This window comes from Monodelphis domestica, chromosome 3 (genome assembly GCF_027887165.1).
Source record: "Monodelphis domestica isolate mMonDom1 chromosome 3, mMonDom1.pri, whole genome shotgun sequence".
Taxonomy (NCBI): domain Eukaryota; kingdom Metazoa; phylum Chordata; class Mammalia; order Didelphimorphia; family Didelphidae; genus Monodelphis; species Monodelphis domestica.
The window spans coordinates 188,697,179-188,712,145 of record NC_077229.1 but is presented as its reverse complement, the minus strand read 5'-3'; the positions used below and the strand labels follow the sequence as shown (position 1 = coordinate 188,712,145).

At 32.8% G+C, this 14,967-nt stretch overlaps 1 protein-coding gene across 9 annotated transcripts in view; it reads left to right on the top strand.

Moving 5' to 3' along the window:
* Positions 1-14,967, top strand: part of WWP1 (WW domain containing E3 ubiquitin protein ligase 1) — a 176,164-nt gene that overhangs the window by 50,874 nt on the left and 110,323 nt on the right. For 3 of the 9 annotated variants that reach the window (XM_007488066.3, XM_007488063.3, XM_056823347.1), the window contains one exon: positions 11,644-11,694. The exons of the other annotated variants lie outside the window; for them this stretch is intronic. The gene's annotated coding sequence lies outside the window, so the exon portion shown is untranslated. The remainder of the gene's footprint in view (positions 1-11,643; positions 11,695-14,967) is intronic. 9 annotated transcript variants of the gene reach the window in all.

Genomic DNA, 14,967 nt, shown 5'->3' with positions numbered 1-14,967 from the left:
TCAAACATAAGGTTACTATAGTTTTTTACTATTTGTTTTATGTTTGTTCTGTTTCACTGCTCTACTCTTCTATTTGTTATCCAGTGCCAGATAATTTTGATAATTATTGCTTTATAATACTGTTCAAAATCTGGAATTATTGCTTTATAATACTGTTCAAAATCTGGTACTTCTAGACTTCCTTCTTAACTTTTTTTTGTCATTAATTCATTTGATATTCTTGACTTTTCATTCTTCCAAATGAATTTTGTTATTATTTTTTCCAGTTCAGTAAAGAAATTTTTTAGTTAATTTAATTGGGATGGCATTGAATAAGCAAATTAGGTTCGATAGAATTGTCATTTTAATATATTTGACTTTGCCCACCCATAAACAATTATTTCTCCAATTATTTTAATTTTACTTTATTTGTATAAAGAGTATTTTATAATTATGTCCCTATAGTTCCTGGGTTTGTTTTAGTAGGTATACTGCTATGTATATGATTTATGTGGGTTTATTTTATATTCTTCTATTTTGCTAAAATTGTTGATAGTATTAAGCTAATTTTTTAGTTGAATCTCAGTTTTCCATTTATAACATCAAATGGTCTGCAAAAAGAGATAATTTTATTACCTCTTTGCCCTTTCTGATCCTTCAATTTATTTTTCTGCTTTTACTGCTATTGCTAGTATTTCTAATACAATACTAAATAATATTGGTGATAATGAACATCCTTGCTTCACTTCTGATGTTATAGGAAAGGCTTCTAATTTATCCCCATTACAGATGTTTGCTGATGACTTTAGGCATATACTTATCATTCTAAAGAAAAATCCATTCATACTATGCTTTTAAATGTTTTTAAAAGCTTTGTCTGCATATATTGAAATAATATGATTTTTGTTACTTTTGTTGTTGATGTAATCACTTATGTTAATATTTTTCTTTATATTAAACTATCCCTTTATACCTGTTAAATCCTGTTTATATAATCTTTGTGATATGTTGTTATAGTTTCCTGACTAATATTTTATTTAGGATTTTTGCATCTATCTTGGGTAATGAAATTGAGCTCTAATTTTCTTTCTCAGTTTTTTGCTCTTTTTTTGGTTTAGTTATCAGCATCATATTTATTTCAAGAAAGAAGTTTGGCAGGAATCCTTCTTTGCCCGTTCTATAATTTAATATTGGAAATAGATGACTTGAATTGTTGGTAAAATTCACTTGTAAATCCATCTGGATCTGATGCTTTTTTCTTAGGAAGTTCATTTAGTTGCTCAATTTCTTTTTTAAAAGGTTTAGTTATATATTCTGTTTCCTCTGTTAATCTCAGCCATTTCAACTTTTGCAAGTATTCTTCAATTTCACCTGAGTTTTAAAATTTGTTGGCATGTAATTGGGCAAAATAATTCTAATAATAGCTTTAATTTTGTTTTCATTTGTGGTACATTTACCTTTTCAGTTTTGATGCTAGTGTAAAATATCAATCATTGGTTTATTTATTTTGTTGTTTTTTTTTTCATAAAATTAACCTTTAGTTTTATTAATTAAATGGTTTTCTTACACTCTCTTTTCTTAGTCTAACCTTTAATTTTTAGGATTTCCAGTTTGGTATTTAGTTGGGGATTTTTATTTGTTCTTTTTCTTTTTAAAAAAATGTATATGCCCAATTCTTTGATCTCTTCTTTTTCTATTTTATTTATAAGCATTTAAAGATACACATTTTCCTCTAATTACTGCTTATTTAGAATCCCAGTGATTTTGGTATGTTTTTTCACTATTATAATTTTCTTTAATAAAATTATTTGTTGTTTTTGTGACTTATTCTTCAAGATTAAATTATTTAGTCCATATAATTTTTGTTCTGTTTTCATGATCTTATTAAATATAGTTTTTATTGCATTATAAACTAAAAAAGAACTCATTTAATATTTCAACTTTTCTGTATTTAACTACAAAGATTTTTCATCTTAATATATGGTCAGTTTTTATAAACGTACCATGTAAGTGTTGAGAAAAAGATATTCCTTTTTATTCTTGTTCACTGCTTTTTAGATATGTATCTCAGCCAGCTTATCATAGATTTTATTCATCTCCTTAATTTCTTTCTTATTTATTTTTTGGTTAGACTTATCTAGTTGTTAGAGGTGAATATTAAAGTTCCCTACTATTATAATTTTGTTATCTAGTTGTACCTGTAACACCTTTCATTTTTCCTTTAAAATTTGGATGCTATAATTGGTGCATAGAAGTTTAGTATTGATCATACTTCATTATCTATAATATCTTTTAACACAGTGTAGTTTCCCTTTAGCTCATTTAATTAGATCTATTTTATTTTTGAACTTTGTTTGAAATCATTATTGCTGCCTGTTGGGGTTGTTTTTTTGTTTTGTTTTTTTTTGGTCAGCTTAAGCATAATATATTTTATTCCATACCTTTATTTTTACTCTATGTGTGTCTCTTATTTTTAAATGTGTTCCTTGTAAGCAAGATATTGTTGGGGTTTGTTTTTTGATCCATTGTTATTCTTTTTTTATGGATGAATTCATTCTATTCACATTCAAAGTTATAATTATTAGTTGTATATTTCCCTCCATTCTAATTTTCCTTGCCGTTTCCTTCTCTGCCTTTCTTTTTATCTTATTCCTCCTCAGAAATTTAATTTTCCTATAACCATTACCTCCCTAATCCTCACCTTTCTAAGTTCCTCCCAAATACCTTATATTTGTTCATTTTATGATATATGTTTATGTTACATATATACATATATGTATATATTTATAAATACACTTGTCTGCCTGTTATAATGTAAGCTTATGATGAGTAGTGATCATTTTATTGTTCATATAATGGATAGAGTGCTCAGCCTGGAATCAGAGAGACCTTAGTTCAAATATAGCCATATGATTTCTAGATATGTGATTCTGGGAAAATCACTTAACTTCTTCTGCCTGCCTCAATTTCCTTAACTATAAAATGGAGTAATAGTAGCAATTAACCTGCAAAGTTGTTGTGAGGATCAAATAAGATGATATTTATAAAGCACTTATATGGTATCTGATAGTAGGCAATTAATACTTTCTCCCTGTTCCCCCTATATTTATATCCCTATAGTATAGTATAGTATAGTATAGTATAGTATAGTATAGTATAGTATAGTATAGTATAGTATAGTATAGTATATAGTATAGTATAGAGTATAGAGTATAGAAGAGTTCTTGGTACAAAGTAGGTACTTATCAAATGCTTGTTGATTGATAACAAAGAAAAAAGGTAAGAAGTCTCTACTGTCAAAGAGCTTACATTTAAGGAACCAAGATTTGCTTCTTAAAATTACTTAACATTTTGATTTATTTAACGTTTCTTATGTTTACCCTGTTTTAGTCATTGTATATATTTTACAGGTTCTGTTTACTATATTCTACATGTTGATATGTCTTCCAATGTTAATTTGAATTCTTCATTTTTTATGTCTTTCAGAGCAACAATTGTCTGTTAAATTGTATATGCCATAATTTTCTTCAACCATTCCTCACTTAATGGGTACTCATTCTGCTGTCATGTTTTTGCTTCAAAGACTGCTATGAATATCTTCATAATTATAGTGCATTTCTTTTTTTGTCCTTGAAGAATGTGCTTAGTAGTGGAATTTTCATCTAATTGAGTATTTATATACAGCATATTTTAGTATTACAGGGCAAGAGATTTGTATCATTTGGGCTCCTGTGATATAACTAGTCAATTTATCTAATTATTAAGTACCCAATATATGCTAGGCACTGTGCTAACTCCTGAGGATACAGAGAAAGAAAAAAAAACTGTCCGTAATCAAGGAAATAGGTAAACAACTACATATAAGCAAGCTATGTTATAAGATAAAATGGAAATAATCAACAGAGGGAAGACAATGAATTTTATGGGGGAATCAGGAAAGACTTCCTGATGGGATTTTAGCTGAGACTCAAAGGAAGCCAGGAGGTGATGAAGAAGGGAGAGCATTTCCAGTCATGGAGACAGCCAGAGAAGACCAGTGTTACTGAATCACAAAGTAAGGGTGGAGGAGAAGAGGCAGATATAAGGTATAAAAAGATTGTAAAGATGTGGGTAGGGGCCACAGATTATGAAGGCTTTTCAGTGTGAAACAAAGGGTTTTCCATTTGATCAAATAAGATGCTATTTGTAAAGGGCTTATTTTTAAAACAGTGCCAGGCACATAGTGGGAGCTATAAAATGCATATTCCTTTCCTCTTTATATTTGATCCTAGAGAATAAAATACAACCTTCCCTGTTTAGCTTTTCAGGCCCTTCACAACTTGACCCCAGTCCATCTTTCTATGTCATTGACTCCTCCTATATTCTGTGATCCAAACAAATTAGACTCTTATCTATGTTCTTGCACATTCCATTCCTGGAATGTACTTCCTCTGTACTTCTACTTTATAGAATCCCTCTCTTCCTTCAAAACATAGCTCATGCTCTACATTCTATGAAGAAGCCTTTCCTGATTAACTTCTAGTGTTTTCCCTCTTTTTAAAAAAAGTTCATTTTTATTATTGTGTAAAACACATTTCCATATTGGTCATTGTTGTAAGAGTGTACTCATACAAAACCAAAACTCCAAAATGAAACCATTTGGTTTCATTTCTGATGTGAAAGAGAGTATGCTTTGATCCACATCCAACTGATTCCAGTAGTTCTTTCTCTGGAAGTGTTCTCCCTCTTAAACCAACTTGAATTTAACTGCTGTGTAAATGTAATATAAAATGTTCTCACTTGTTCTGTTTGAAAACAAGTTTCTTGATACCATCCTCTCCTTTGACTGGCCATGTTTGTTGTGTCTACATGGCTTTCTGGGAGAGGGTGGGCTGGTAAAAGTCCTAGAGCTATGTTTTAGGAAATCCTTGTGAGTGACCTGTCTATATTTCAAAATGGGGACCCCACCTAAGTTAAGCCTGGCCAATTAGAGACACAGGACAAGTAATATCGTGGACCTTATTAGAGAAGGGACTTAAAGGAGCAGGGCTCTCTGCCTTGCTTTTCTTCTGGGATAGGTATTTTCTCTGTCCTTGGCAAGAACTGCTGGCCTTTTCATATCTGGCCTAGTGATCTTTCCTGGCCAGGAGCCCAAGAAGCCTGGATTGGGCTTTGGCCTATCTGACTGAATGATCTCTAGGAGGCAGCTTTAATCATTACACTACTTTGCATTTATTGTATTTTTTTGTTATGCTTATTCTTTATATATTTATGTAGGTCCTTGTTCTCTGCCCTATTAGGATGGAAGCAAATTGTTGCATTTGTTGTATTTATACCCATGGTATCTAGCACAGTGTTTGGATCATAGTAGGTGCTCAATACATTTTAGATTAATTAGATACTATAATAGTATCAATAGCTCCTGGATACCCAGTCTTTTCCACTGATTAACTTTTCCATTTTTTAACCAATACTTAATTTGTTTTTTGAATTTATTGCTCTGTTGTATATGGTAGATTAAGGTCTGGTGTTTTGAGATTCCTTCATGCCTATTTTTTGGTAAATAATTTTTCTTCAGTTTCTTTTTCTTTTTTCTTTCAGATTAATTAAAACAAGATTTTTTTGGTAGTTCTATAAAGGAATCCTTTCATAGTTTGATGTGGCAGTGGACCTATAAATTACATAATATTCTTCTTATTGTATAGAAGTGATGGTGAACCTTATGGCACGGTTGCCATCTACCTCCCCACCCCCAATTTGTTACTAGAAAGGCTGAGGGTCTCTGGAGCTACTCCCCTCCCATATTCCACCATGCCTGACATTTTTTCATATCCCTACCCCTCTGCCAGTAGCCCAATGGGAGCACTTGTGGGGGTAGGGGTGGAGGGGCATGGCATGTGGTCTCTGGGTGGGGGGAGGCACAGCACTCGGTCTGGGGGGTGGGGGAGGGGGACACTGGTAGTCCATCTCTAAAAGGATTGTCATCACTGTCATTTAGGGTATACCAAAGTCTCAGTGCAATTTTTAGCTTTAATTTAAAATTGCACTGACTTTTGACACAATCTGTATAAACACAGACCAACCATTTTCCTTATTAAATATTCTTTTTTCCATTTAAAATAATAATTGTTTTCATATAATTTTTGTGTATGTTTTGGTTAATAGACTCCCAGAATTTTTGAAAATATTTATTTTAGGCTACCATTAAAAAGTTTCTGGCAATTTTTTTAGTTCCTTTCTTTTTAGTGACCAGTGCCCTATGTTTTCATTGAGTTGATTTACACTTCTTCATACTTTCTTGCCTAGAAATCTCTAAAATGCTTTTTTCCCCTGGGTAGCTAATTGTGCCAGCAAATATTTGGATGTGCTTTTGACACATTTGTCCCTTTTTTCTAATTTTAGATAGCTTTAGTGTTTTTGGAGTCTTGGGCATTGTCCTTTCAAATTCTTCCTCCAGTATTCTTTAACAAGTTTGGGCCTTAAAGTCCAGATGGCACAGTTCTTAGTCTGATTATTAACAGTCTTTTGTTAGGGTCCACTCTGGCCATAGTGGGTATATCTGAAGACTATAATAATCACTTCTGAATATATGTATGGATTCATACAGATTCAAACAACTTTACACAGTACTTGCTGTCTTGTCATAGTATTTGATAATGGCCAATCTGCTTATCCCAAAGACAGTAAAGAAGAAATAGAAGGGGAGAAGTGAATCCCATTCAGAGGGAACATGTAGCCCCAAATGAATTCCTAGAACATATAGGCTTTTCCTGAGAGAGATAACTGACTCAGGGTTGACTAGAAATCAATCATCATTTTCAGGTGAGACACCAACCTGTCCTGCATAGAAATTAATTTAATCAGTTCCTTTGACAAATAGCTCATAAATGTCTCCAATGACTTCCTATAGGATCATGTTATTGTTTAGTCCTGTTTGACTCTTTGTGATCCCGTGGACTAATTTTTCCCTGGGGCTTTCGTGGCAAAGATATACTGTAGTAGTTTGCCATTTTCTTCTTGAGTGGATCATCTATTTTGTTAGCACTCTCCACTATGACCTGCCTGTCTTGGGTAACCTGCAGGGGATAGCTCATAGTTCTGTTGAGCTACTCAGATCTCTCTGCCCAGATAAGACAGTGATATAAGAGGGGCTTTTTTTTTTTTTTGGAAAATTTTATTTAGATGATTCAGAATATTTTTCTATGGTTATAAGATTCATGTTCTTTCCCTTCCCCTCCCCCCCTTCACGGAGGGGCTTTTTTAAGCAAACATATTGAGTAACATGCCCAGAATTACAAAGCTACATTACAGAATTACAAAGTGTCTGAGGTTGGATTTGAATTTGTCTTCTTGTGTCCATGACAAGTCCTGTATCTAATTTGCCCATTAGCTCTGTCCCATGTATAAACATAGATATTCCAAATGGAAGTATGAACAAAATTTTAAAAATACATTCCCTTACCACATAGTATATTATGAATAATGGCCTAAATTCAGTCTATTTAGAACCAGATGCCAGACTTAAAAAAAAAAAAAGTTTTTATTGATGTATTGAATGAAAGCACCTATTTTTAACCTTTATCAAACTGCCACCTTGGGGAATAGGAAGAGAGAATGGGAGAGAATGAACCTGAATTTTAAAATGTCAGAAAATAATCATCAAAATTGTTTATACATAAATTTTAAAAAGTAAAATAATGAAGTTTTTTGAGGCTTTGTTTTAATTATAATTATCTACTATATTATAGAAAAGTTTTTTAAAGACAAGAAAAAGAGGAAAAAAATCAGCACAATTAATGAATAATGCACTGAAAAATCTGAAAACATGTGCAATGTGCTATGATCCTCTCACTTCCATGCAAGAATAGATTGTGTGTGTGTCCATTTATGTCTTATATCAAGTCATGCTGATATTTATAATTTTGTTACTTTAAAAAATATTTTTCTGTATAATTCTTTCCATTTACCTTGTTATAGTTATGTATATTGTATTGCACCAGTTGCTTCACTCTTCATCAATAGATCTTCCCTTGCTTCTTTCTGTTCACATACATTACTTTTTACATTATAATAATATTCAGTTATATTCACGTACTATCTCTTGTTTAGCCATTCCCCAATCAATGATTGTCTGCTTCTTTAAAAATTCTTTATCACAAAAAGTGCTGCTATAAATATTTTGGTGAATACTAGAACTGTATTTTTATTAATGGCTTCCTTGTGGTAAGGAACTTTTGTTCTAGAGATATTGAAAGCTTAGTTCCTTTATTTGTATAATTCTAAATTGTTTTCCAAAATGCTTATCCCATATCATAGCTCCACCAGTGTGTCAGTGTGCTTAATATCTCCAAACCCCTACAATGTTGACTTGGTTATTTTTTTTTTGTCGTTCTCCAATATTCAGGATGTGAGTTACGTTTCAGGTTGTTTTAATGTCTACTTCTCTTTTATTAGTGTTCTGGAGCATTCTTTAATGTGGTTGTGAATATATTGATAGTTTTTGATAATTCTTATCTTTCAAATGTTTATCTCCTGGGGAATTAGTCATATACATATATATATATATAATTTCTATAGCTTGAATACCAAATTATTATTAGAGAAAATTGATTTAAAATTATTTTACATTAAACTCCTTCCCTTCTGATCCTAGGTGAATCAATTTTATGCCAAAGCTTTTCAGTTTGAGGATAATCAAGGTTAACTATTTTATCTTTTATAAGTGTTTCTATCTCCTGTTTAGTTAAGAATACTTCTCCTAAAGGGGGAAACTGGGTGGCTCAGTGGATTGAGAACCAGACCCAGAGACAGGAGATCCTGGGTTCAAATCTGGCCTAGCTCTGTGACCCTGGGCAAGTCACTTAACCCCCATTGTCTAGCCCTTACCACTTTTCTGCCTTAGAATCAATATGCAGTCTTCTGGGGCAGCTAGGTGATTCAGTGGATAGAAAGCCAGGCCTGAAGATGGAAGGTCCTGGGTTCAGATTTGGCCTCAGACACTTCCTTATTGTGTAACCCTGAACAAATCACTTAACCTCAGTTGCCTATTGTAAGGCTAATTTTAGCATTGTGACCTAAACTAAATTAATTTTAGGTCACCAGGGGATATCCCAAATAAAATACCCAAGTTAGCTGGAAATTTATGGTGATTTTAATTAATATATAGGAAAGAAATTAAGGCGAAGGGAGAAGGAAAGGGTGTAGGGTTTCTCCTGCCTGGCCTGTGCCAGGAGGAAGATAAGAGGCTTTTAAGAGGATAGTGTTGGAAGGTAAAGGAGAAAGTAATCAGCCTAAAACTCCAAGAGGGCTCAGCTAAGATGCCTGAACCTGAACTAGCTACTCAGCTTCTCCCAGTATAGTATCAAGGGAAACCTCATCGCCAAACCAGACAATAGCTTGAGCCACACCAAGATGCCGGAAATGCTCAGCATGCTGCCAGCCAGAGCCACCTTTTCAGGGAAAGAGCTCGAAGAGAGGAAGTGCCGTGAAATATATAGATGGTTTTACATTACTTTCCTGCATCTCATCTGTACCAGTGGTAGCTTAAGCTTGACTTAGGACAGCCCAGGGGTCTGTCAACTTTTTCTGATTTGTCATTTGCTAGCACATATCTATCAAAGGCCATCCTCCTAGATACTTAATTCTTATTAAGTATGGTTGTAGACATTCCTGATTTTGTTAGATTAAGTAGGGTGGAGAAATCTAAAGGTCACAAGACATTCCTGATTTTTTTAGACGAAGTAGGGTGGAGTAACTTAAAGTTCACACTATCCCTTCTTCTCTTCTGCCTTAGAACAGATACTTGGAATCTTTTACTTGTAACTGTGAGAGGAAAGGTTATATTACCTGCTTCTTTTCTATTTTTTTTAATAGTATGTTCTTTACCATTAAGGTTATATAGGTATTTAGAATATATTGTGGAATATGGTATAAAATGGTGCCTTAGGCCTACTTTCTACTAGTTTGCTTTCCATTTCCGCAACATTTTTTATTGAATAAGGAGTTCTTTCCTAAATAATTTATATTTGCCTCTTAAAATTGGTTATGATTTCTGTTGTTTGATTTCTTCCTTCTAATGTGTTCTATTGATCTTTGTTCATTTTTAAACTATTATCAGATGATTTTGATGATTGCTGCTTTATATTATAGTTTGAGGGCTAGAAGTACTATTCCCTCTATTTCCTTCAACATTCCAGCTCTTTTTTCTGAATGAATTTTATTTTTATCACATTTTAAAAAATTTATTTATAATTGGTATAACATTAAAACAGCAAATAAACTTTGGTAAAATAGTTATTTTTTATCATAGTGGCCCTGAATATTTCTTCTGCTATTTAAGTTAATTATTTCTATAAGGAGAAGTTTGTGATTGAATCTGTATAGATTTTTTGTGTACTTTGGTAAGTTGATCTCCAGATATTTTATGTATTTTGTAGTTATTTGCAATAGGATTTCCCTTTCTATTATTACTTCTTGTGTTTTGTTTTATTATATAGAAATACTGTTGATTTGTGAATATTTATTTTGTAGTCTGCAATTATGCTGATGGTATTCATTGTCTTAATATCTTTGCTGATTTACTAGAATAAACCATCCACACTATCAACAGAAATAATTTTATCTCCCTTCTCTTTACCTTCCTTTATGCCTTTAATTTCTATCTTTTATCTAATTACTCTTTCTAACATTTCCAAAACTAAAATAATAGCAGGATGAGGAGGCATCCTTGCTTCATTCTGTGTGTATTGGAAAAGGTTCCAGTGTATCCTTATTACTTGTGATGCTTTTGATTTTAGATAAATGCTTTTCACAACATTTTTTAAAAAGATTACTTCTATACAATATATTGAGGCTTTGTTTTTATTTTTTAGCATAAATAAATGTACTTTCAAAAGCTTTTTCTGCATCTATTGATAATCATAGTTTGGGATGTTTTGTTTATTATGATTATGTTGAATTCCTAATGTTGAACAATGCTTGCTTCCCTGGAATAAATAAAACTTCTTCATGATGAAATATTTTTTTAGATAAATTGCTATAGTCTGCTTGGTAGGATTTTGTTAAAAAAAATTTTTTTTGAGTCAGTATTCATTTATGATAAATGTTCTTTTTTTATTTTGTCTTCCCTGGTTTAAGTATTCCTGGTGGGGTATATTTATTGAATAAAAAGATTCTGGAACGGTGCTTGCTTTCTCAGTTTCTGAGAATAATTTATGAATTATGGATACTACTGGTTCTTCACAATTTTGATATAATTTTCCTTTTAAACCATGAGGACTAGGAGGTAGTTGTAGTTTGTTTTTTTTTTAGTTCTTTACACCTAATTCTACATCCTTCTCTAAGACTAGATTATTTAAAATTTCCATCAGTTCTAATAGTTTGGATAATTTATATTTTTGAAGAATCTCTTTTAATAATGTATTCTCTCATTTTTATTAGTGTATGACTTTACATAATATTTTTTTGTTTTGTTGTGATTTCACTTAACTCATTTGCTATTTTAGTGATTTTATTTTCTTTAATGTAATTATATTAGCTAAAGATGATCAATTTTATTAGTCTTTCCAGAGATCCAGCTTTTAGTTTTATTTGTCATTTTGATTTTTTTCTAATCTCTAATTTTCAACATCTCCAATTTTGTGTTCATTAATCCTCTTTTTCTATTTTGTTAATGTATGTTTGTAGGGATATGATTTCTCCCCTGACGACTGCATTAGCTGCATCTCAAAAATTTTGGTATGTTTCGTTATTTCTTTCCCCAAATAATAATTGTTTCTATGATTTGTTCTTTCTCCTACTCATTATTTAGGATGTTATCATTAAGTCTCTATTTGGTCTGTTTTTTATTTGTTTGTTTTTGTGACCAAGTACTTTTTATTGTGTTATGGTCTGTAAAGAATGTATTAACACATAGACAGTTATTATTAAAGTTCCATGTGGTGCTGATAAAAATGTATATTTTTTGCTGTTCTATTTAGAAAACTCCATTAGTCTTTTTGATTTCTCCTGCAAGCTGTGTAATTCTGTATTTTCTCATTTGTTTATCTTTCTGTGGTTGTTCATTGTTCAGTCATTTCAGTTATTTAACTCTTTGTGACCCCCTTTGTGGCTGGCTTACCATTTTCTTCTCCAGCTCTTTGTAGAGCTTGAGCGAACAGGGTTAAGTGACTCAGCCAGAGTCACACAAATAGTAAGTGTCTGAAACCAGATTTGAAGTCAGGAAAATGAGTTCCTGACTTCAGTCTTGGTACTCTGTCCATTGTGTCACTCATCTGAAAGAGTATATTGAAGTCTCATGACACTATTTTCTGCTTCTGTCTTATTGTATTTCACTTAATGTTTCCTTTATGAATTGGGATATTAAGACTTTTGAAATGCATGTTTATTATTGGTGTTGATTTATTGTCTGATTCTTTTGAATAAGTTGCCTTATTGGTTTTTACTTTGTAAAATGACAAGATTGGAACTCTTGCTTTTTTGGATCTACTTCACATGATAAATTATTTCCTCATCCTAGTTTTATTTTGTGTATGTCTGTGTCTTTTAAATGTGTTTCTTCTAAGCAACAGATGGTAGGGTTTTGTTTTTTTAACTACTGTCATTTATATCTAATCATTTATGAGAGTTATGCTTCTATTTTCCTTTATTTGTCTCTAATATTGGTTTTTCTTTTCAAATTATTTCCCCTCTCTTATAACTACAGTGCCATGTCTCATCAGTTACTTTAATCTTTTTAAAGGTGCCTTTCTTTCCACAGACTCTTTCCTCACTCCTTCCTCTCATTCTCCTTTTCTTTTTGGAATTTTGTTCATTAATCACTCTTTTCTTACTGTTTTTATCTAGTTATTCGTTGTTCTTTTTTCCCCTTATAGTCAAGTGGATTCCACCTTCCTCTCCTCCCCTTCAATTTGTTCTGTTTGTTAATTTTTAAAATTTCATATTTTGCATTATTTTTTCTATGGGTAGTTTGATGGCAGGTCTCGAGTCAAGGAAGACTCATTTTCCTGATTTCAAATCTCCTTGGGCAAGTCACTTAACTTTGCCTGAGTTTCCTCATCTATAAAATGAACTGGAGAAGGAAATGGCAAAATCCTAAATAGGGATTAAAACAGAGTTGGACTGAACAACAAAAAATCTCTTTCCAGAGTAGATTTTTCTTACTTTTTTTTATTATCTATTATCCATCTCTGATGCCTACTCTAGAACTTTATTGTCTGATTTATTACCTATTTTTTTATTAATTATTTCCTTTCTGTATTTTATATTCTTCATGGAATCAAAACTTTGGAGGTATTCATTTTGGACTCTCCCCTCTAAGCAGTGTCTGCCACTGCCTTGTAGAAGTTTCCCCTTAGATTCCCATTTTCCATTGTGCCTCAACCCCAGAACAGTGCCAGTTCTTGCAGGTGACAGAGAGGAAAAGACTCCCCTACCCTTTAGGTCCCTGATTATGCTGCTGACCATGATCTCCATCCTCCTTCAGATTATATTCTTTCACCATCTGCCTCAGAATCTCCTTCCTAGGTCTATGCTCTTCTGTTCCTGCAGGAATTGACCCTCACTCCACATGATGAACAAGTGCTTTCAAATCTCTCAAACCACAATCAGCATGAAGTCCCCATCTTCCTTCCCAGTTTACTTTTTACCCAAGAGAATATTTATCTGTGCATCTCCCTAGCACCACCCAAACAAGACTCTTTACCACCCCCCCCTTATTTTCAGTCCTTTCCTCTTCTTCTTCACCCAATCCCCTACAGCCTCTTCTCTTCCTGAGAGACCATAGGAGTCATAGTTGCCTTATTACTGGGTCTCAGTTTAACCTAGGCACATCACACAGTCTCCTTTATCTTCTTGCTTCCCTTTCTCTCATTCATCATCCTATTTTGTTAATGTTTGTTGTTGTTCAGTTCATTTCAGTTGTATCTATTTGTGACACCATTTGGGGGTTTCTTGGCAAAGATACTGGAATAATTTGTCATTTTCTTCTCCTGCTCATTTTACAGATGAGGAACTAAGGCAAACAAGATTAAGTGACTTGCTTAGGGTCACACAGCTACTAAGTGTCTGAGCCCAGATTTGTACTCAGGATGATTTCTTCCTGTTTCTAGCTCAGTTCTCTATCCATTATGCCACCTTGCTGCCCTATTTTGTAATATAGTCTAAATTTTTTAAAAAATTGATTCACCTGTAGGTGAAATGTTAGAAAGTTCTATTCATAATTCCCCAAGCCTGTCCTCACCTACTTTAACTCCATATGATTTCAGTCTTTACCTAGGTCCCCTGTACATTTGGAAAGCAAGCTCTTGCCTAGTCTCTCTGTTGTCACTTTTCTCTCTATCCTTGGATAGCAGACAGTGGATGCTGCATTTTTTCACCCCTCTTGCATTTGTTTTCTGGGATGTTCAAGAAGTAAAGTTATTTCTTCAGGTCTGTTTTTTTTTTTTAAAGAATGTTTTAAAATAATGCTTCTTTATTATTTAATGGCTATCTTTTTTCACTTATAGTCAAGCTTAGTTTTGCAGGCGAGGTAACCTTGGGCTGTATGAGCACCATTTTTCTTTGGATCACATTATTTCATTTCCTCTTGTGTTTTCTAGTGAGTCCACAGTAGTCTTCGGTTATTCACATTACCTTTCCTTTGTATTTGAAGATTTCTCCTGGTTACTTCTAGAATTTGTTGTTTCAGAATTGAATTGTTAAATTTAACCACTGGGTGTCTTAGAGTTTGTAGCCTTGGGCATTTTTCTGGAGTTGAGGGCAATATATGATTCTTTCTTTTCATATTTTCTTTTCTATGTTTAAAAGTTCTGGGCAATTGTCTTGTATTGTTTCTTGCATTATAATGTTCTAGTTTTTTGAATTGTCATTTTCTTTTGGGGGACCTTTAATCCTTCAATTGCTTCTGTCTGTCCCGACTTCTGGATCCATGGCCTTTGCTTGGATGAAGATCACATTTTCTTTATACTTGCATTTCCATACTATTCTCTTTTTTGTCTTTGATGTGGCTTG